The sequence below is a fragment of the Electrona antarctica genome, assembly GCF_951216825.1.
Source record: "Electrona antarctica genome assembly, chromosome: 2".
NCBI classification, from domain to species: domain Eukaryota; kingdom Metazoa; phylum Chordata; class Actinopteri; order Myctophiformes; family Myctophidae; genus Electrona; species Electrona antarctica.
In genome coordinates, this window is record NC_136807.1 from 58,809,908 (window position 1) to 58,832,309 (window position 22,402).

Here is a 22,402-nt window from a genome sequence, read left to right on the forward strand (position 1 = left end):
AATTTAAATTAAGTCGAGACGCCACGTCTGTCTGGTGACTAGAAGAAGATCAAAAAATCTGTGTAATCACGCACACCTGGGCCTTATATACCCGTGCGTGCCAGTACAACTGGTGTGTCTTAAAGAGATATCCACGTCACAAGTGAGGTGGGGTCATTCCCCATACATCTGAAATATGTTGGGTGGAGAGGTAGTCTCGATACGATAGAGAACTCCTGTTCTGCCGTACCTTTGAGGTATCTAAACACATGCTTCACTGTGTTCCAGTGTTCTAGTGTTGGCTCAGCAAAGTGTTGGGATAACTTACTAACCACAAAACTGATGTCTGGTCTAGTGCATGTGGATAAGTAAATCAGGCTTCCCACTGCCTCTCTGAACCTTCTTGGGTCTGTCATTTTTTTCGGCATCTTCAGTGTACTCTAGTTTAGCCTCACACAGAGTCTCTCTGGACCTGCAATCCTGCATTTCAAATCGCTCTAGAATTTTGTTCACATATTTATTTTGTGGCATTTTGACTTCACCTTCTGTTTGGTCAAAATCGATCCCTAGAAAATGCTTCAACTTTCCTAGATCCTTCATTTGAATTTTTTCAGTGAGCATCATTTTCACACTGTTGAGTACACCCTTGTTGCTAATAGCTATGATAAGGTCGTCAACCCAAACAATTAACATCACCTTCTCATCATGTTTCTCTTTTGTGTACACACAGTGATCAGCGGGATTCTGTACAAAATCATTCTCAGTTAAACATTCGAATTTCTACCGGACTGCTTAACACTAGCATGTCTGAATTAAAATCACTACTACTATGACGGCTAACGGTCAGGCTGACCGGTGTTTTTCGTGCAATTCCATTGGCCACTCTCTCCCTGCATCTCTTCACACCTCTCCCCCCGTGGCGGGGGGTTGACGACTTGCCATTGTCTTCTAAATGTCACATTCCAACTAATTCAAGGCAGCGTTTCAACTCGACAGGACAACTCAAAGTTATTTTTCAACATGTATTTATTTAGCTATGCTCAATAGATAGGTGGAAACAATACGCCAGTCAGTCAACACACCATATTTCACCATATTTTTGATGCGCTGATATATGAAATGAATATGCGCGACAGCTGTGCGTGCGTGCGTGCAAATCAGAAAAGTTTAGGCTACAGACAAAGGAGTTGGGAGTTTGGGAGCGGCCGGCTAGCCACATATTAGCCTATATATATTTTAAAAATACCCAGCATAATTGTTGGGAAGGCTAAGCCTGGCCTAGCCGCCGCCTATGATCGATGTCATTTATATATATTTGATTTATTGTGCCAGCAGAGAGATCCGTAGCAGCAGCACGGTTTATATATACACCATAGGATAGATCAAGTCATGTGACGCATCACCGCCACAAATAGTGCTACAGCGTTATCTAAAATGCACTTCCGCATACCTCACCGTCAGTTACTTGGATATTTTCTCCCTCTCCACGAGAGAGGGAGGGAGAGAGAAAAAAGAGAGCCGTGATGCGTGGAAATCAGTTCCACTGGTCGCGTGCAGAAAAGTTATTTTCTTTTTCATTTCAGTTTACCAAACTATAATTATAGTGACGATGTGAGCGCTATATATTCAATATAGCGCTAGCTATAGCTAGTTTCTGTACCATACCACGTTCCTATGTCGCGCATTTCATATCAGTGCATCTTACCGTCTCGTTTCTGTATTGAATCAACCAAATTTGTACCGTAGTAAAAAAAAACAATGTCTGTTTACTTGGATCCATGAACATAAATTATAACATAATTATGCTAAAGATGGCGTGTATAGTCAACATGTATTTATATCTATTGAGCTATGCGCTTGGTGGAAACAATACCACACACCATATTTCTTTTTCCGTTTCGAGAAATAAAGTCAGACATCGTTATTTCTGCAAACCGCATATAAGAAATATAACATCTAAAACAACATTTAGTTTATGTAAGTTTGTAATGTAAGTTTGCCTACATGTGGACTTCCACATGTAGGTTGGAATGCAAATGACACATTAGCTTGAACAATGCCCGTCTCCAGCCGGGAGGAAGGTGTGAACAGCACGGCTTGTGGGGGAGAAAGGGTGAGGGCTCTAAGAGCGGTCCCACGGACCGCAAAAGAGCAGACATTTTAGTAGAATTATGTCTAAAATCATATTTCCAAAACGTTTCAGATGAAAAAAAAAACAGAGATGGTTTGAATCGAACATTTAGAAAAAGTCATGCAAGGGGAACTTTCTCAGGACTTCATGGGCAAAGAAAATCCACTTCAAAATGTCTAAATCGGTCAGCCTGACCGCTCCGACGCGCTAGTGTTAAGGCCATAGAGAGATTTGTGTAATTTGCACACTAGCTTTTCACCGGCTGGTGACTCTTTCTCATAGCCTTCTGGGCTGCTCTATGTATATTTCGCAATCAATCGGTGCCAGTGGCGGCTCCAGACAATTTTTACTGGGGGAGCTATAAGGGAGCTTGACTAATAATGGAGGTGCTATGTCCCGCACAGCGGGACGATTTCTTTTTCGGGTTTAGCCCCCAAAAACACGCCTCTGGGTGGTTTTTTTTGCACGTTTCCTCCCTAAAAAACAGCCTTTGGGGAGCAATTTCACACCAGCAAACAAGCAACTTGCAATAATGCAGTTATTAATGTGCAGGCTACTGTTTTCAAAAGCAAATTGCAATACATTAAGTTCATCATACACCTATTGCTCTAAGGCTGCAGTCCATTAACCTTCCCTGACTCCGCCAGATGGTGGCAGTATTGGGGGATATTAGCCCATGCCTATCCAACAATCTTGAGCATTATGGATTATCAGTAAACCATGTAACCAACACAAAATCATGCGCGTGCGCGCACGCACGCACGCACGCACGCACGCACACACACACACACACACACACACACTCTATGTAGTGGATGGACCACGACCAACCACGACTAATAATGGAGGTGCTATGTCCCGCACAGCGGGACGATTTTTTTCCGGGTTTAGCCCCCAAAAACACGCCTCTGGGTGGTTTTTTTTGCACGTTTCCTCCCCAAAAAACAGCCTTTGGGGAGCAATTTCACACCAGCAAACAAGCAACTTGCAATAATGCAGTTATTAATGTGCAGGCTACTGTTTTCAAAAGCAAATTGCAATACATTAAGTTCATCATACACCTATTGCTCTAAGGCTGCAGTCCATTAACCTTCCCTGACTCCGCCAGATGGTGGCAGTATTGGGGGATATTAGCCCATGCCTATCCAACAATCTTGAGCATTATGGATTATCAGTAAACCATGTAACCAACACAAAATCATGCGCGCACACGCGCACGCACGCACGCACGCACACACACACTCTATGTAGTGGATGGACCACGACCAACCGTTTCTTTAAACAAGTGTTTTATTTTAATTGTGTTGCTGGGACTATATCACTATATAGCCAATAACTTGTAATCACACACAATCTGAGAGCGAGCAAAGCAGTCTGAGAAGTGAGAACCCAATCAAATCAACCCATCGGCAAATAAAGGAAAAACATGACTACGAGAGAGAGAGAGAGAGGAAAGGGGGGGAGAGAGAGAGGGCTGTGTGAGAGAGAAAGAGAGCGGTCAGAGCGGTCACACATTCTATTGGCCCTATACAAGGAAGCTCAGAGAAGGAAAATAAACAAACGTCATTTTCTCTACCATGCAATTCAAGCCGGCAGATTCGTCACAGTGAGTGGCAATCTGCTGCCGAAACTGCGGGGAATGCATTGGAGTGAATGGAGCCGAGTGGACAAGCACACGAACAAACTCTATTTCTGAACGATTGAGACCAAAATAACAGAAGACATATAACACATTATTGTCTGCTGTGTTGCTTTTCGATGTGTACACTGTGTAATTTTATAGAGCTATCCAAAGAGCAAAGTACGTTTCTGAACGTGACTGTCTGCAATTCCAGCCGGCAGATTCGTCACAATGGGTGGCAGCCTTGCAAACTGAAGCAGACGTGAAATGCATTGGAGTCAATGGAGCCGAGTAGACAAGCATATTAATATACACTATTTCTGAATGATTGAGACCATTGTAAAATAATATCTTATGGAAAATAAAAGACATATATCACACATTGCTTTCTACTGTCTTGTTTTAGATGTACACACCTACATAATTTTATTTAGCTATCCAAACCGCAGCTGAGTGTTGATAGACTGAGTGATTAGGCCTACAGTCACTGATTGACAGCTGTCTGCAAATCAATCCAAACACCTGTTGCCAGCTCTAATCCATTGAGTTGAACGAGCAACAAAGTAAGTAGGCCTATATCTTGTTATGGAAATATTTGTAAATACATGCATAAATATTATGAAATTAAATTAATTTAAAGGACTGACCTGCAGTGCCAACTAAGCATTTTTATTCAAGTACTGTATTGCTACTATTTTGAGGGACATGACACAATCGTTTTATATTACCTCTATACATTTCACATGCAAATATTGTACTTTCACTACAATTATTATAGTTATTACTACTTACTACCTAAAACTTATGTATTAGGCCTCTATTGTTATTACAACAATAGACTGTCTGTATGGCTAGTTAATGTATTGTTACTAGGCCTACAACAGCATCTAGGCCTACTCTAGACTGTAGGCTACAGTTAATTTGCGTAGGCCTATTATTTTAAAACTTAACCACTTAAGCCCTATTTTGGATATCTGCTATTTTCATTAACGCTAAGACATTTAAAAGAATAAAGTGAACTTTTACTTTGGTACTGTAAGCAGGCCTATATTTAGCTGGCAATACTTACTGTAGGCTACTTGTAAATTGTATTGCTATATTACTTTGAGATAGCCTACTGTTAGGCAACTTTTGCTTGAGTGAAGAAAAAAAAACGTATTAGTATTTCATCCAACACCACTGACATTGCAATTTGCAAAACACTTTATTTTCAACATTTTAAGACGCTATTTAGTTTGTAATGTTGATGAATTAAAAGTTAACCAATATGGTCTCGCGTCCTCAATGAAATTTGAGAATAGTGGGCTAGGCCTATTACAATTTATTAATTATGGAAAAAATCATTAACATGGTGAAACACATCTTGATGATGTCATCAAGATGTGTTTCACCATGTTAATGGTTTTTTTCAGACCTCTAGTTCTAGGAAACACAGAATGGGGGGACTTTTTTATTATTTCCACACAACAGCTCTAAGGTATATTAATGACATAGTAAAATGTTGAAAATGAGTGGAATGCCCCTTTAATGGGGGAAAAAACGTAGGCCTATCTATCAAAGAAATGTAAGCAAAGTCTTAACAGGCCTACTAAACTACACTACAACATTAAATAAATCGATTACAATTAAGAAATTTAATGAAAAGTAGCAATATTTCTATTTGTAAGTTCTTATCTTTGTTTTCTGTGGTGTTTGTTTGCGCTCCTGCCTCCATTGACAAAAAAACAATTGCATCTAGACCTGGGAGCCGGAGCTTCTTCCTTTTGGCATTGAAAATCATTGCAAGTGACAACCGACAGGGCGGCGGCGAGGCGCAGTTGAAGCCGACAGGCGGAAGTAGAAGGAAAAACAAGGCAAAACACAGAAATGACCGGACAAAAATGCTTTTTATTAAAGAACACGGAATGTACCAGCAAATTTCTAACACCCGTGTGACAAATTGTGAGTAGGCCTACTTTATATTTGAAATCGGAATGTTTATATACACGTTTGGACTGTAATAGTAGCGATCGCGTAAAACAGGCTGCAGTTGCGCCATGACTGTATGTCATGTTTCAGGGCTATCTCTCCCCATGCCTTCGGCCTGGTGGAGACAATAAAGATGGTGTTGGATGCAGCTAGGCGATTCTTGGACTATTGGTGAGATAACTGGAGAAGACCTGGATGACATACTAAGAGAGGAATACATGAGTCATAAATGGACATACAATGTTGTGAAGTGGATATATTGGGTGGGGTCACTGTATATTATAATTGCACTAGCTGAAACTCAGCAAGAAATGTAGGTGGAAAGTTCCACACTCAGTCTAGTAGGTGGCGGTAATGCACCATTTAGGATTGCCAACCGCCATAAAGAAAGAAGAGGAAGGTCTAGTTCTTCCTGTTGACAGGTTTCTCCTAAACAAAGACGGTCTCACAACAAAAGAGGTCAAATGTCTCATAACACGAGTTAAAATGTCTCTTAGTTGCGGAAAAATGTCTCATAAAGAAGTTAAAATGTCTCATAAAGGAGGTAAAACGAGTCAGATGGAGTCTGTACGGCTGGAGATAAATGGACACATGACGTCGGTGGGAGAGCAGATATTGTGCGTTATGGAGAAACACACAAGCGGTGATGTTTGTCGGTTCAGAGTGTTTGTGTTGGAGCGCCTCAGTGCAGCCGCACTGTTCATGTACAGCCTCTTCCAGAGAGAGATGGAGACACTACACACTGCTGCAGGTGTGTGTGTGTGTGTGTGTGTGTGTGTGTGTGTGTGTGTGTGTGTGTGTGTGTGCGCGTGCACACGTGTACGCGTGTGTGTACGTGTGTGGACGTGTGTTCAAGCCATGCTTAATTTCTGAAACATTTCCATGTCAAATTAATAACTATACCAAAGCAGTTCCTGCAAAATGTTTTAAATCAGAAGAAAATGTAAAAAGAATATATAACATCAATGGAACAAACAAAAGCATTAATAAACTTGATTTGAATTGTGTAGCGCTGGCCGGGGGCGAACGCGGGTTCCCCATTCCACAGGCACGTACGTTACCAGTCGACTAAAGAGCCATGGCCCAATGGGCGAGTAGTAACGCAGCACCGTATATTGAATATAATACTTTTACATGTACAAAAAGTTCCAATAGAAGCAGCATTTCAGTGGAATAACTTAAAGTCCAAAATGTTTGGTAAAACCACGTTTGCTACAGTCTAATTGACGGTTGCTAGGATGCACCAGTGAACTCCATGCACCAGTGAACTCCATGCCCCTTAGAGTGGCAGCGGTGGCCGAACGGATAGCGGCGCGGTCTAGATACCGGAAGGTTCCCAGTTCGAACCAGCCGTCCGACACGTTAAAATTACCACCGCTGAAATGCCCTTGAACAAGGCATCAACCACTACGATGAAATGTGTTCTATGAGCAGGGCCTGGCTGGAAACAAGTTCTTGAGCTTAGCCCAGATACCCTGGGTAAATATAGATTTCATTTCATTTCATTTCAGAGAGTGTGTGGGTGAAGTTTAAAGGCAATCAGACAAACCGGAAGTTTGAGACCTGTATCATGCTGGGGACCAGAGTTATGGCTGTTTTTCTTGGTACCACATAATTCTATACTGTCACAGTAGTTGGCAGCAGAGTCAGACACAGGCCTTTTGCTGATATCTGAGGTGGCTGGGTCTTTCAGTACCTTCATGATGCTCAGTGATCATAGAAGGTAGGTTTGTTTCCTTGCCCAGCCCCACATCCCTGGTTTTGTCTACAGGCACGTGTTCGGGTGCATTTCACCTGTGTTTAGTGATAGAGAAAAATCCCATACACCCACAATGGGCTTTCTTTCTTATTTGTCCTTTTTTCACTGGAGCATATAGCACCGAAGTTTGACGTCACTTTCAGTAGAAGGCGTCAGTCCCCAGGTTCATGTATTTTTTTATTTGCATTGTAATCTCCATGGGGGGATTTTAGGTCGCTTCATATAAGAACTGTGTTTGAAAAATAAACCGACCACCCCGGCCTTTCTGTCAGGGGTGTGGCTGTGCGTCGTTAATGATGTCCATTCATATTTGATACAGCCAGTTTCTGGAGAAAATGGAATTAATGTGGCTGCAAAAGCCTTGAAAATACATATGAAGGCAATGTCGCTGCTAATATACGTCATGCCCAGCTGTCAACACATTGCGTTCCTGAGATTCCTCGTTGACGTAAGCTCAGCTGGTGGTGACTCGACTCGTACTAACCACGAGACATTAAATATCAATAAAATAAAAATAAACGTAATTAACGTTCAGTTTCTGTTGTGCGACGGGCAGATGCAGCCACCCGCCTACCCGGAAATGTAGTCTCTGGGTTGTTTGGCTCGTTTCTAACGCTTATTTTGTTACTCTTTGGGTATATTTGTACATTTCCACCTTCAGTCGATGCTTCATATCCATATGAGTGAAAAGGCCGGGGTGATCGGTTTATTTTTCAAACACAGTTCTTATATGAGGCGATCTAAAATCCCCCTATGGAGATTACAATGCAAATAAAAAGTACACAAACCTGGGGACTGGCGCCCTCTACTGACAGTGACGTCAGGACTTCGGTGCTCTATTATCACATGTCTCAGGTAAGGCTGAACGATTAATCGTTTTCAAACCGAAATTGCGATTTGAAACCACGCGATTAGCAAATCGCAAAGGCTGCGATTTTTTTTTAATTATAATATTCAACCCGGAGCACGTCTGATCCAGTATTTACAACACGGCTGTACTGTGCTCTCTATTCTAACCAAAAGTGTCCCTGCAGTGCATGTGACTGCAGTGCATGTGTACACGCTCGCCCAGTGCCCAAAACAAAGTCATCATTTAAGTCTACTCTGCTCTGTGTTCAGTCAGTGCGTTGATGCTAATGCTATGCTATATAGTAGTCAGCAGCAGCTGAGCAGCAGCCGCATGCATAGCGTCTGCGGAGCCCGAAGAAACTTTCTTAAATCCGCACAATTTAATCCCAAAGAGATCAGGCACTTCGGGGATATGGCATTATTTTGGTTTTGACGTTACAGACGTACAACAAGAGAGTTTTGTGCAAGACCTGTCATGGTGCGGCGACAGTCAAAACATCCCGCGGCAACAGCACAACTTCGCATGGCACGGGCGCTGTCCTGCTGTCCTGTCCCCTGTTTATTTTAATGCTACATTGTCGTCGTCGTCCCTGATTCTGGTGAACCGGTCCCCATTGTGGTGCATGTACATTTGTAATGATTTGTCTGAGCGAGGTCCGCGAAATTGTACCGAGATCCGAGTAGAGCCGTCATTAAAAAATAGCTTACACCAGGACCCGTGGTGGGAAAAATGTTTAACAAGCTCATAAACATTAAAGTTAAAGTGAGCTTGTCTTAAACCTTAGACAAAATTATCTCTAATAATTGATAGCCTAATTATGTCATCACATCTGTCAAAATGTAGCCTACACTTATGCAATGCATGCAATGCTTTTATTTGGTTAAAAAAATCCCACCCGTGTGAAGTGAGGGGCGCTCTTATCATCTTACATCATCATGACGTAAAATAGACACCATGGCCTATGTCTTTGCTCAGACACTGACATCAAATTGTCCATTCATTGTCATTGGGAATTTAATGTTTGTGTAGGACGTTTGTGACCATACACTAAAGGCTGGATATTGGAGGGGCTATAGTGCCCCTCAAAAACAAATAAATCAATTGAACATATCTAAATGTGAATATTAAATGAGAATCACAATATTTTGCTCTGATGATTAGATAACTGTAGGCTAATAGCAATTGCACTTAAATCTGGAAATTACATTGCATTTATGGTCTGTATCCAGAGAGCTGTTTACAATTATTTCTAACATTACAATTTGAACACACATTCTTATTGTAGACAGTTAATTAAACACAGGTCAATTTGGTTAGTTAGCCTACATTATTTTGAGCTGTCTCACATCATGTGAATCCTGACATCACTGCCTGGTAAAGTAAATTAATGGTATGCTATTTGGTAATGTTTCATTACTTTTTAAATGGACACAGTTAATACTAAATTGAAGCTTTACTTTGTGTGGTTCAGAGTGGTGCAACCACTTCATTACGGAGCTTTGTGTGTCTGTGGGTGGGTGGCTGGCTGGCTGGCTGGGTCTGTCCGATCACGAAAATAGCATTTGGTTGGTTTTCACAACCAAGTGTCACTGTTGCGCAGCCTAACACACACACACACACACACACACACACACACACACACACACACACACACACACACACACACACACACACACACACACACACACACATACTAACTGTATAGGCCCTATACAGTATTGTAGCGTCCCAGTGGAACACTAGTACTGTGTTATGGTTAGGACTGTGCTACTGTGTGTGTTCCTTTAAGGACCAGCCCGGGGGGGAAGTACTTCCGGGGTGAGGGCGGAAGCACGTTTACTAGTTTGGTTGTTGTTGTGCTCTGAGCCGTAGGATTACGCTAGCATTTTTGGGTAAGCTATTCGTAGCTATCCAGCCACCACTATTGTGTGCCTTGTAACTCGTATTACTAATAAAAGCTACTTCAAGAAAGAAGGTTGTCATGTCGTTCGATGGGGAGAACCCCACCGGTCATTACAATGGTGTCAGAGTTGGGATTAATGAAGAAGAAATCGACAGAGACTTCCCGCGTTTACAGTTAACAGACGAGCCAGCGTTTGAGAGGTTTGGCGCGCAACAGTGTGAAAGACGCCGGGTATCGGCTCCGGAATATGCCGTTGAAGAGGGAGAGGACTCCGCGTTGGGAACCATGCTGCGGACCCCAGCGTTTTACAGCCGTGCCCGCCGTCCGGGTCCCGCTGGGGGGGGGGGGCGCTCTGAGCGAGGACTCCCACGGCTCACAGAGAGCTGTGTCTGACCGCACTCCACCGCGCACTGACGTACTAGAGACATCACAGGCGGCAGCAGGGAGAGCTACCGTCAACCACCCCCCACCGCTGTCTACCCCCACCAGCACCGCACGTGCGCCACCTAGAGGACATGTTAAGTTGCCGCAGTACAATGGAGAGGAGCCGATTGAAAGTTACCGCATTCAGGTGGAACTGGCAGCTCAACTCAATTGCTGGTCTGATGGAGAGACAGCAATGGGACTAGCAGTGGCATTGAAAGGACGAGCAGCACAGGTATTAACAAGCCTACGCAAGGAGGAACGGCTGAACTATAATGTGCTGATGGGAGCTCTGGAGCAGAGGTTTGGCCGACCAGTGTCCATGGATGAAGCCATGTCCAAATTGTTCGCCAGAGTGAGAGGTGAAAAAGAGGGCATAGGAGCTTATGCTGCGGAGATACAAGAATTAACCCTACGCAGCTACCCTGGCTATCCACGTGAGATGCAGGAAGATTTGGCACGCACCGCCTTTGTGCGTGGCCTCCGACCCTATCGTCTAAAAGAGCACATTGGTGTGTTTGGGCCGCAGACTTTCCGAGAGGCATTACGAGAGGCGGAACGGGTGGAGTCAATGCTATGGTCCCCCAACCGAACCCCAGCTGCACCAGCCTACGTGAGACGGGCAGAATGGGTAGAGGACCAGAGTGTCGAAGAGGAGGCCGTGCAGAGTGCAGCTCCAACTCCCCCTCGCCAGGAAAAGAGAACAGCAAAGTGGCGCCAGCCAGGTGAACGTTCCCAAGCCGGCTGCTACCGCTGTGGGGAACCAGGCCACATCGCTCGCAACTGCCCTGCCCCAGCACCACTAAACCCAGCACCGGCGTTAAACGAGACAAGGACGACACAGTGAGGGAACTGTCGTCCTGTCTCACCCCCCCCCCCCCCCCTCAGAACATCGCCTCGGCCGGGTTGGCCAAACAAAGGGACTGTATTTGGACTGCAAATTGAACGGTGTCAGTTGTCAGGCTCTAGTTGACACCGGAGCCTCTCTGTCCCTGGTGCGAAGAGGAATACTGCCAGGTGGCCACGACGCATCACCCACACTGTGGTCACCTACAGCTATGCAGGTCAGGACAGTGACGGGAGAACGAGCACCGATGCAAGGCTATGGACAGCTCCAGATAGCGATATCCAGTAAAAGTCTGCGCCATGAGTTTTGGCTGGCAGACATTCAGGAGGACTGCATCGTTGGGGTAGACCTACTGGAGGAGCTTGGGGCAGTGATTGACGTTCCACGGGCCCGCCTTCACATGGGGCCCGTGACCATAGCTCTCCATCAACGTTTGAGAAGCAAGACCAGAAAGACAGCCAACGCCGTCGCCAGGGGGGGAGACAACCACCAACGCTGCCGCCGGAGGAGAGACCACCGCCACCAGCATCGTCACCGGAGGAGAGACCGCCGTCACCAGCATCGTCGCCGGAGGAGAGACCGCCGTCACCAGCACCGTCGCCGGAGGAGAGACCGCCGTCACCAGCATCGTCGCCGGGGGAGAGACCGCCGTCGCCAGCATCGTCGCTGGGGGAGAGACCGCCGTCACCAGCATCGTCGCCGGAGGAGAGACCGCCGTCACCAGCATCGTCGCTGGGGGAGAGACCGCCGTCACCAGCATCGTCGCTGGGGGAGAGACCGCCGTCACCAGCATCGTCGCCGGAGGAGAGACCGCCGTCACCAGCATCGTCGCTGGGGGAGAGACCGCCGTCACCAGCATCGTCGCTGGGGGAGAGGCCGCCGTCGCCAGCATCGTCGCCGGAGGAGAGACCGCCGCCGCCGTCAGCATAACCAGCGAGGGGACCCTGGCCTGCAATCCACCAGCTCCAGCACCGCCGGTGCTGGCGCCGTCGGAGGAGACCCGTGCAGCAGTAGGGGAGCTCTTCCAGCGCAACAAAAACAATCTCTCTCCCTCACAGCAGCATCTACTGTGGGGCCTGCTGGAGGAGTCCCTCGATATCTTTGCCGCCCGTGACGAGGACTGTACGCAGACCACCCTGGTTCAGCACAAGATTGACACTGGACCGAACCAGGCCATTCGCCTCCGGCCACGGCGGTTACCCCTTGCCAAGAGAGACGCAGCGGAGCAAAAGCTGCAGGAGATGGCACAGGCGGGTATTATTGAACCCTCCAGCAGCCCTTGGTCTGCCCCAGTCGTCTTAGTTCCCAAGAAGGACGGCACTTGGCGGTTCTGCGTGGATTATCGGCGGCTGAATGATGTGACTCTCAAGGACTCGTACCCTATACCTCGCATTGACGACGCCCTTGACCACGTCACTGGCTCCAGCTGGTTCAGTTCCTTAGACCTCCGTTGCGGGTACTGGCAGGTGGAGCTGGCGCCTGACTCCCGGCCCAAGACTGCATTCTCCATAGGGGAGGGGCTGTGGCAGTTCCGCGTTATGCCCTTTGGACTCTGCAACGCCCCGGCGACATTCGAGCGCCTAATGGAGAGGGTGCTGTCCGGGATCCCCCGGAACCGCTGCGTGGTCTTTCTAGATGATCTTCTGTCCCATGCAGTGGACTTTGAGGCAGCGTTGACCGGCCTTCGGGAAGTGTTCCAAGCCATACGCAGAGCAGACCTCCGTCTGAACCCAGTTAAATGCAACCTGCTGCAGCGAGAGACAGCATTCCTGGGCCACGTGATAAGCGGGGAGGGGGTTGCCACTGACCCAAACAAGATCGCCGCAGTGAAGGGGTGGCCGACGCCCCGGAACGTGGAGGAGTTAAGGAGCTTCTTGGGCCTGGCATCCTACTACAGGCGGTATGTGCGAGGCTTCTCGGAAATCGCCAGTCCCCTCCACCGCCTCACACATAAAGGACAGACATTCCAATGGGACGAGGCATGTCACGCTGGATTCCAACAGCTGCGCGAGGCACTGACCGTATCCCCCGTTCTGGCCTATCCGGACCCAGGCAAGCCGTTTATCGTGGACACGGATGCCAGCAACAGGTGCCTGGGAGCAGTGTTGTCGCAGGAGGGAGAAGATGGAGAACGGGTGGTGGCATACTACAGCCGCTGTCTCGAACGGACTGAGAAGAATTATTGTGTCACCCGGCGGGAACTGCTGGCAGTCGTGAAGGCATTGAGACATTTCCGGCCATACTTGTATGGGAGACGGTTTCTATTGAGAACTGATCATGCCTCACTGACTTGGCTCCTCCACTTCAAGGAGCCAGAGGGACAGCTGGCCCGGTGGCTGGAAATCCTCCCGGAGTATGACTTTGAGGTGCGGCACCGGGCGGGAAAACTGCACACCAACGCCGACAGTCTGTCTCGCCGACCCTGTGAGGAGCTCCAATGCCGTCATTGTCAGCGTGCGGAGGAACGAGACACACCAGCGCTGTCTGTGGGCGTTCTTCAGGCTGACATGGGGGCGACCGGGGACGAGACCACAGGCAGTTCCACCGCAGTGGAGGCCATTGACCCACACAGCATGTGCCAGGAGCAAGACAGCGATGCAATCCTCAACCGGGTCCGGAGTTGGGTTGAGGCAGGTCAACGTCCTGAGTGGTCCGCCATATCAGCTCTAGACAAAGAGAGCAAGGCGTACTACTCCCAGTGGGCCAACCTGGCGGTCATCAACGGTTTGCTGCACAGACGGTGGCGGGTGCCCGACAGAGATGGAGAGATACAACAGCTCCTGGTGCCCCTCGGCCTCCGCGACAAGGTGTTGCAGCTGGTCCACGGCGCTGTAGGGGCGGGGCATTTCGGTGTTACCAAGACCCTGCGTCGGCTCCGGTCCAGGTTCTATTGGCCGAACTGTCGCTTGGATGTGGAGCTATATGTCCATCGGTGTGACCTATGCACTGCCCAGAAGGGTCCCACCCGGCGCTCTCATGCCCCACTGCAGCAGTACCAGGTGGGGGCGCCTATGGAACGTGTGGGCGTCGACATCTTGGGGCCATTGCCGGTCAGTGACAGGGGGAACCGCTACATCATCGTTGCTATGGATTACTTCACCAAGTGGCCAGAGGCCTACGCCGTTCCAGACCAGACTGCGGCAACCACGGCGGCGGCACTGGTTGATGGAATGTTTTGCCGGTTCGGGGCTCCGGAGGAGCTACATAGTGACCAGGGCCGCAACTTTGAGGCCCACGTGTTCCAGGAGGTCTGTCAACGGCTGGGGGTGAGGAAAACTAGGACCACTCCGTTACATCCCCAGAGTGACGGGCTGGTCGAGAAGTTCAATCACACCCTGACCACCCAGCTCGCTATCCTCACGGACCGACGGCAGAAGGACTGGGACCTTCACATACCTCTGATTCTATGGTCATACCGGACCGCAGTTCAGGAGTCGACACAGTGCACCCCGGCCGCTCTCATGTTTGGCAGAGAGTTGCGGACCCCGGTGGACCTCGTGTTTGGTCCTCCACCTGAGCCAGACCTCCCGGGGGAGCCAGGGTTGGACTACTACTCGCAGCTACGAGAGAAGTTGAGAGTGACACACGAACTGACCCGGGGGGTGCTTGCAGAGGCTGGGGCTCGCCAGAAGCGGGCCTATGATTCCCGGTGCGCGGGGATGGATTTTGCTCCAGGGACTCGTGTGTGGGTGTTTAGCCCAACCCGGAAGAAGGGCGTGTCGCCTAAACTTTGCAGCAAGTGGATTGGGCAATGTACTGTATTGCAAAAGTTGTCTGACGTGGTCTACCGGGTGCAGATGCTGGGGGGCCGAGGGCGCAAGGTGGTCATTCACCGGGACCGGCTGGCACCTTATCAACCACGTGTGGAGGCTGTTGAGACCCAGGGTGAGGCTGAGGGCCTCTCCATGTCAAATGTGTCTCCAAGGGGGTCTCCAAGGGGGTCACCGGAGGCCCCGAGGCGCGGACAGAGACAGAGGCGTTTGCCTCAACACCTCCGGGACTATGACGTTGGGTTAGGGGTTACTGGGGACAGTTAAACCCCTTAGGTGGGGGCAATGTAGCGTCCCAGTGGAACACTAGTACTGTGTTATGGTTAGGACTGTGCTACTGTGTGTGTTCCTTTAAGGACCAGCCCGGGGGGGAAGTACTTCCGGGGTGAGGGCGGAAGCACGTTTACTAGTTTGGTTGTTGTTGTGCTCTGAGCCGTGGGATTACGCTAGCATTTTTGGGTAAGCTATTCGTAGCTATCCAGCCACCACTATTGTGTGCCTTGTAACTCGTATTACTAATAAAAGCTACTTCAAGAAAGAAGGTTGTCATGTCGTTCGATGGGGAGAACCCCACCGGTCATTACAGTATGATGATTTCGGGTGTGACAGTACAGTACAGTGACTGTATAGTACAGTATAGGGACCCCCTGGGGACCCCCACACGGTAACTCTCGACCGTTTCGGACACGGGGCGGCTCGCCTGAACCGGGCCAGCACCATGGGCGTGTTCCTGTGGGTCTGGAAGTTTCGGGGACCCCCCCGGGGACGCCCACACGGAGTTGCACCACTTACTTCACATGGGTGTGATTTTTTTTTTTTTTATTGCGAGTCAAATCGCAATCGCAATATTGGTCAGAAAAATCGCAATTAGATTTTTTTCTCAAAATCGTTCAGCCTTAGTCTCAGGAATGGGTAGACAAAGGAGAAGTTCCCAGATCCATTATATTGTCTTTTTAGGAATATTTATTTTAATTAATACCCAAGCTTTTCAACGACCCCCCCCCCCCCCCCTCCCCTATGATATGTATTATTTTGTTTTCTTTGTGAAAAGTCATGATGAAATATTAAAGAAGAGTACCTCAATTTGTATTGCTGTATTCGTATCGTATCGTATTTTGTATTTATATGGAATATTTTACATTGCGTAAAATATAGGCCTACCCGAGTTTAGTGATGGTGACAAAAAGGATGTTTAGTGTTCCAGGTTAATAAGACAGACAATAATGCATTATCTCTCTCTCTCTCTCTCTCTCTCTCTCTCTTGCTCTCTCTCTCTCAGATGTGTCCAGTTTGACGGTAGAGCACATGGTGGTCGAACCTCAGAAGCGTGGCCGAGGCCGTCCCAGAAAGTATCCCGTGTGTCTGCCCTCCCCTGTGCTACAGTCTGTGGTGATCCAACCTGAGAAGCGTAAACGTGGCCGTCCGAGATTGAGTGAACGTGATGGTCCTGTGCCCTCCCCTCTGCCAGAGGAACATCAGGAAGAGGAGGAGAGAGCAGGACGAGGCAGAGAAAGAGAAGAGGAGACGGGAGGAGAGGATGAAGAGAGGATAGGAAGACAGTGTGATAACAATCCAACATGGCATCCAGGTGACAATGGAACACTTATATTATTAGGGCCCGAGCACTGCACAGTAGTGCAAAGCCCTATTGAAATCGCAATGACTCATCTTCTTCTTCTTCTTCTCATTATTATTATTATTTTATCCACAATGAATCACGTTTTTGAGGCGCTAAACGTACTCGAAAAGTTGTGTAACTTTGCACACACAATACAAGTGGCAGAAAATTACGTATTTTAACCGTTATGCTAGGATATCGCGCCGCTCAACCCTTATTTTGAAGATCTAAAACGCCGCCACCGGATGTTTGTCAGCCTAATGGTGTGTGTGTTGTCTCGACCGGATGTTATTGTTTGCCTGGACGATGAGAAGCACTGGGCGGCGCCATTACAGCAACAGCTAGGCTCCGTGCAATAAGCGCTGTTTTGACCAGAAATGCCGCCTGGGAGGGGGATTTGGAGACTAAAGCGACTGAAAGTGTGCGTGCGTGTAATAATGAAGATGGCACAGTCCACGGTCTAAGCTAACAACAGATAGCCGTCCGAAGCTTATGTGAGTAGCCTTTCCACTAGATCGAATCAAACACATTTATACAACTGAATAAACGTAGCTACGTATTTTGGCAGCGTCTCTTCCCGACAAATAACGCAGACTACGTTTTTTAGCGGGGAAAAGGTTAATGACACTAATATCCTGGCGTGCGTACCGCACATTTTTTTTGGGGGGGTGGTATTGGTAAAATCATGTAGTCCTTATTTTTGCTGATATCTTTAACATTACATTGCATCAAGTTTGTTCTTTTGTTTTTGTTTTGGTGAATGTAGGTATAGTAATTGGCGAAAAAAATAAGAAAGAAATAAAGATCCAAATGTCCAAAGGAAAGAAGAAGACAGGTGAGGAAGAAAATCATTACTATGTGTATTATACATGTATGTGTCCTGCCGGTTACAATAGTGACCATAATTATTTTCTTCATTCACGAGGCTATAAAGTGTTACTGAATGCTTCATTAATGCATTTCCAGGAAATATTGGATAAAAATAAAGGGTCTCAATGGAATATGTGCAGTGTCACATGATTACTTTAAATTGTCACATGAACAGGGCTTTTTACTTCCTGTCTGCACCAAGAGGAGAGGATGGCAGCAAAATGTTATTAAAGTATCTTAGAAATATAGGACAAAGATGTTTGGTACACATATTGTTTATGGTGTGTATGCCTTTGTAATTACTCAAATTTGTTCAGTGTGGTCATAAAACTAAAGGCTCATTCATAGTCTGGATTTTCGGTGGTGGGGTGACCACCGCTCCGTTGGTGAGGTGACCACGGTAGCTGAAATAACGTTGAGCGGTGGTGAGTAAAAACAGAGAGAAAAATCCATACTATGAATAACGCTTCACAAACATGTGAACGGCAACAATAGTGACCGGTGGGATAATACATTGCATCTAGCTTTACACATACTAATACACATATCGTAGCTATTTATTCTCTTTCTGCTGTGCTTCCTTTTAGTTTAACCCTGGCTTAAATTCTATTATGTTGGATGAAAATGCTCCCAGATAAGGGATGCATCATTGCTGTGATTCCTCAAAGTGAGAAAGATGGTGTCTTTAGTGATTGTGTTAGCAATGGATCAGACGTGGACTTTGAGCGGCAAACAGGCCATTAGCCAGCCAGGCTGTTGAATGCACATGCTGAAGTTATGCAAGTATGTGGTACAATGACCTCATCACCACACCCCTTTCTCCCATGAGTAGATGAGGGATGCAGCATGGTGGTCGGTATCTAGTTAGATGATGGTCAAGGTGAACTTTCACTGTCCACAATACAATTGTCTTGGGCTTTCACCCCTCCTGCAGCCACACATAAAACATCAGTGACAAACAAAAACAGAGGGAGACACAACATTATACAAGTGTACACAGTGTGGTTAATTGAACCTTTCACAGTCACTACGCATTATGGTGGTAGGTAGTTAGATGAGGGATGCATTGGTGGTAGGTAGGTATGTATGTAGTTTGTGTTTCAATATTTTTTATTAAGCAGAAAAAGACATGGACAATACATGAACTTATGACACATGGACACCACAACATACGACACTTAAGGGGCGGGAACCCCCTTCTGTAACAGTTTTTTTTTCTTTCTCTATTAAATACTTGGAGGTTCTCTGAGGGTTTAGATCAAGATCTATAAGACATTAATAAGATCAACCATAGTATGTATGTAGTTTGGTGAGGGATGCAGTATGGTGGTAGGAACATAGTTATAAAGGATAGAGACCCCCCCCCCCCCCCACTATTAATTTCAGTGGAAGTTGCTCAGTGACGCACGTGACGTCATGAACGTCCGTCCATTTCCATTAAAGTGCTGCAATTCCACATTTCGCCAGTAGGTAGTGGCATCTTCAACGTTGGATAGCCTTACTGGGGGCTTGGGTAGGAAGGATAGTTAGGTGAGGGATGCAGCATGGTGGTTGGTAGATAGGTAGGTAGGTGAGGGATGCAGTATGGTGGTTGTTGGGTAGTTAGATGAGGGATGCATTGGTGGTAGGTAGGTAGTTAGATGTGGGATGCACTATGGTGGTAAGTAATCAGATAGTGGAGTAGGATGGTTAGATGAGGGATGGATTATGGTCATAGGTAGGTAGAGCTATGAAAACCTGCCTCGTCGTGCCCGTCACGCCATGTGACACGCTCCATATACAGTATGGCCAATACATATTCCATATGTTGATCTAAACCTCATCAAACCCTTAGATCTCCATATATGGAGCTGACCTGTTCTGACATTACATATGTTGATCTGACCTCATCAAACCCTGTACACTCAAGACACGCTCCATATATAGACATATCCTTTTTTGCATTTTGCCTAGCCTTGTTAAACAGGGACAGGATTTGTTTTCCTGTGGGAGTGTCATCCTCCACAATATATGTGCTTGTTTCTAATTCCCTTTTCCCCCCGTAGACTACTTCGCCTTCACAGAGGAGGTTCCTGAACAGCAGGAGAGGAGCTCCAGTCTGGTCCAGGAGGAACCACAACCTCCACAGATTAAAGAGAGACCAGAGGAGGCTGGTGGTTCAACATTGGCATTACTAGAAGTAAAGAGTGTACATGATGATGAGAACAGAGAGAAAGAGCCAATAGCTGGTACCTCAACTGAACACATGAAAACACAAGCTGATGTAGAAGACTGTGGAACATCACAAGCAGCTAGTGATGAGCAGCTACTCTATTCACACTGTTCTGAATCTGACACTGGAGAGAAAAGTGAAGGTGATGAAGAAAACGGAGAGATGGAGCCTGTAGCCGGCACCTCAACTGAACACATGAAAACACAAGCTTACATAGTAGGCTGGGTATCATCACAACCAACTAGTGATGACCAACACCTCTCTTCACACTGTTCTGATTCTGATGCTGAAGAGAAAGGTGAAGGATACGATGAAAACAGAGAAATGGAGCCTCTACCCAGCACCTCAGCTGAAGCCGATGACTGTGGAACAGACCAGCTCCTCTCTTCAGACTCTTCTGAATTTGACACTGAAGACAGTGATGACTGGGCGGAGACCAGGGAAGGTCAGTCAGCCTTAAACTCGCTGAAATCAGACTGTTCTGAATCTGATGCTGAAGACAGAGATGACTGTAAGGAGACCAAGGTATGTCAGTCAGATTTAAACTCACTGAAATCAGACAAGACACAAAATATGGAAGGAGACAACAAGCTGTCTCAAGACATGAACACTACCTCCATGAAGAGTCAAACAGGGACGAAAGGCTTTATTTGTTCCTATTGTGGCAAAATGTTTAATGACAAGAGTTGTCTGAAGAGACACACAATGATTCATACAGGGGAAAAACCCTTTACCTGTGGAGTGTGTGGCAAAATGTTTAATCGAAAGGGTGATCTGGAGAGACATGCAATGATTCATACAGGGGAAAAACCCTTTACCTGTACAGTGTGTGGTAAAGGCTTTATTCGAATGTATCATCTAAAACGACACGCAATTATTCATAATGGAATAAAGCCCTTTAGTTGTAAAAGGTTTGGCAAAGGCTTTAGTCAAACTGGTACTATAAAAACACACATGAAGAACCATAGAGGGGGAAAATCCTGTAAATGTACAGTTTGTGGCAAAGGCTTTATTCAATTGTATCATCTAAAAAGACACATGATTATTCACACAGGGGAAAAACCCTGTCAAGACCCGAAAACAACCTCCACGAGTGCCACAGGGAAACAAAGATTTCTATGTTCATATTGTGGCAAAATGTTTAATGTAAAGAGAACCCTGGAGAGACACACAATGATTCATACAGGGGAAAAACCCTTCACCTGTACAGTGTGTGGCAAAGGCTTTTATCGAATGGACATTCTAAAAGGACACATTTGTGGAAACATCAGTAGTCCAAGGGGTATTCAAAAAACACACACGAGGACCCATATAGGAAGAAAACTCGTTATCTGTGCTGTGTGTGGAAAAGAATTTAGCCTAAAAGGTAATCTAAAAAAACACATGCAAATTCATACCGGAGAAAAGTCCTCCATTTGTACAATTTGTGGCAAGAGTTTTCGTAAAATGAAAGCACATATGTGGATGCATACAGGGGAAAGACCCTTTACTTGTACAGTTTGTGGTGAACAATTTAGTCTAAAGCCTAATCTAAAAAGACACATGAGGACTCACACAGGTGAAAAGCCCTTTACTTGTCGAATTTGTGGCAAATGCTTCAGTCGAAGGGACGAAAAAAAAAGCCACATGATGATTCATACAGGCGAAAAGTCTGTTTCTTGTAGTGTTTGTGGCAAAGGCTTTATTCAAAAGTATCATCTAATAAGACATATGAGGACTCATACAGGGGAACAACCCTTTACTTGTACAGTTTGTGGCAAAGGCTGTAGTCAAAAGGGTGATCTAAAAAGACACATGAGAACTCATACAGTGATAAAAACCACTTAGTTTCAGTTTGTGGCAAGTTAGTTGCATCTGAATATATATATACTGAAATAATTAATACATTGTAGAAGTTGTTAGTTTAGCAGTAATAGCTACTTTTATTTTCAAGAAGGTCATTGAGTTGACACATGACATCACACAGACAATATTATGATCATTCAACACGATGACAAGGACAAGTCAAGACTCACTCATGGAAGGTTTTTGAGGGGCGCTAGCCCATCCAACATCTGTCTTTTGAAATAACGTCACATGGCAGCCAAGTCTATGGACTTTTAATGTCATGTGATGTCATGTGGGTCAATACAAAATGGTTGATGATGGTTTTGTTTTACACAATAACACATGCATTAATGTCTCGTAACATATATAGCGTTTTAAACAATAACACAGTGCATTCATGTCTCGTAATGTATATATTGACAGTAAATCTGCAATGAATGAAAGTGACCCTGCCATATATGGGCAGGCTTAAAAAGGTCAGGCCCCCCTCACTTCACACAAGTGTGATTTTTAAGTCAATGGATGTGATTTAATTCATTAAACGCAATGTTTTGACTGACTTGGTTTACTTGTTTCATTCTTTCTTTATTCTTTAACCTTTTCTGTAAACTTCAAATGATGGTA

General features: G+C 46.3%; 1 long non-coding RNA gene across 1 annotated transcript; it reads left to right on the forward strand.

Annotated features, from left to right (window-relative positions):
• Window positions 1–6,297: 6,297 nt before the first annotated feature.
• LOC306938530 lies at window positions 6,298–22,248 on the forward strand. The gene is made up of 4 exons (XR_013791740.1): window positions 6,298–6,450; window positions 16,531–16,839; window positions 17,636–17,704; window positions 19,785–22,248. It is a non-coding gene; the product is annotated as an uncharacterized lncRNA (long non-coding RNA).
• Window positions 22,249–22,402: the final 154 nt, after the last annotated feature.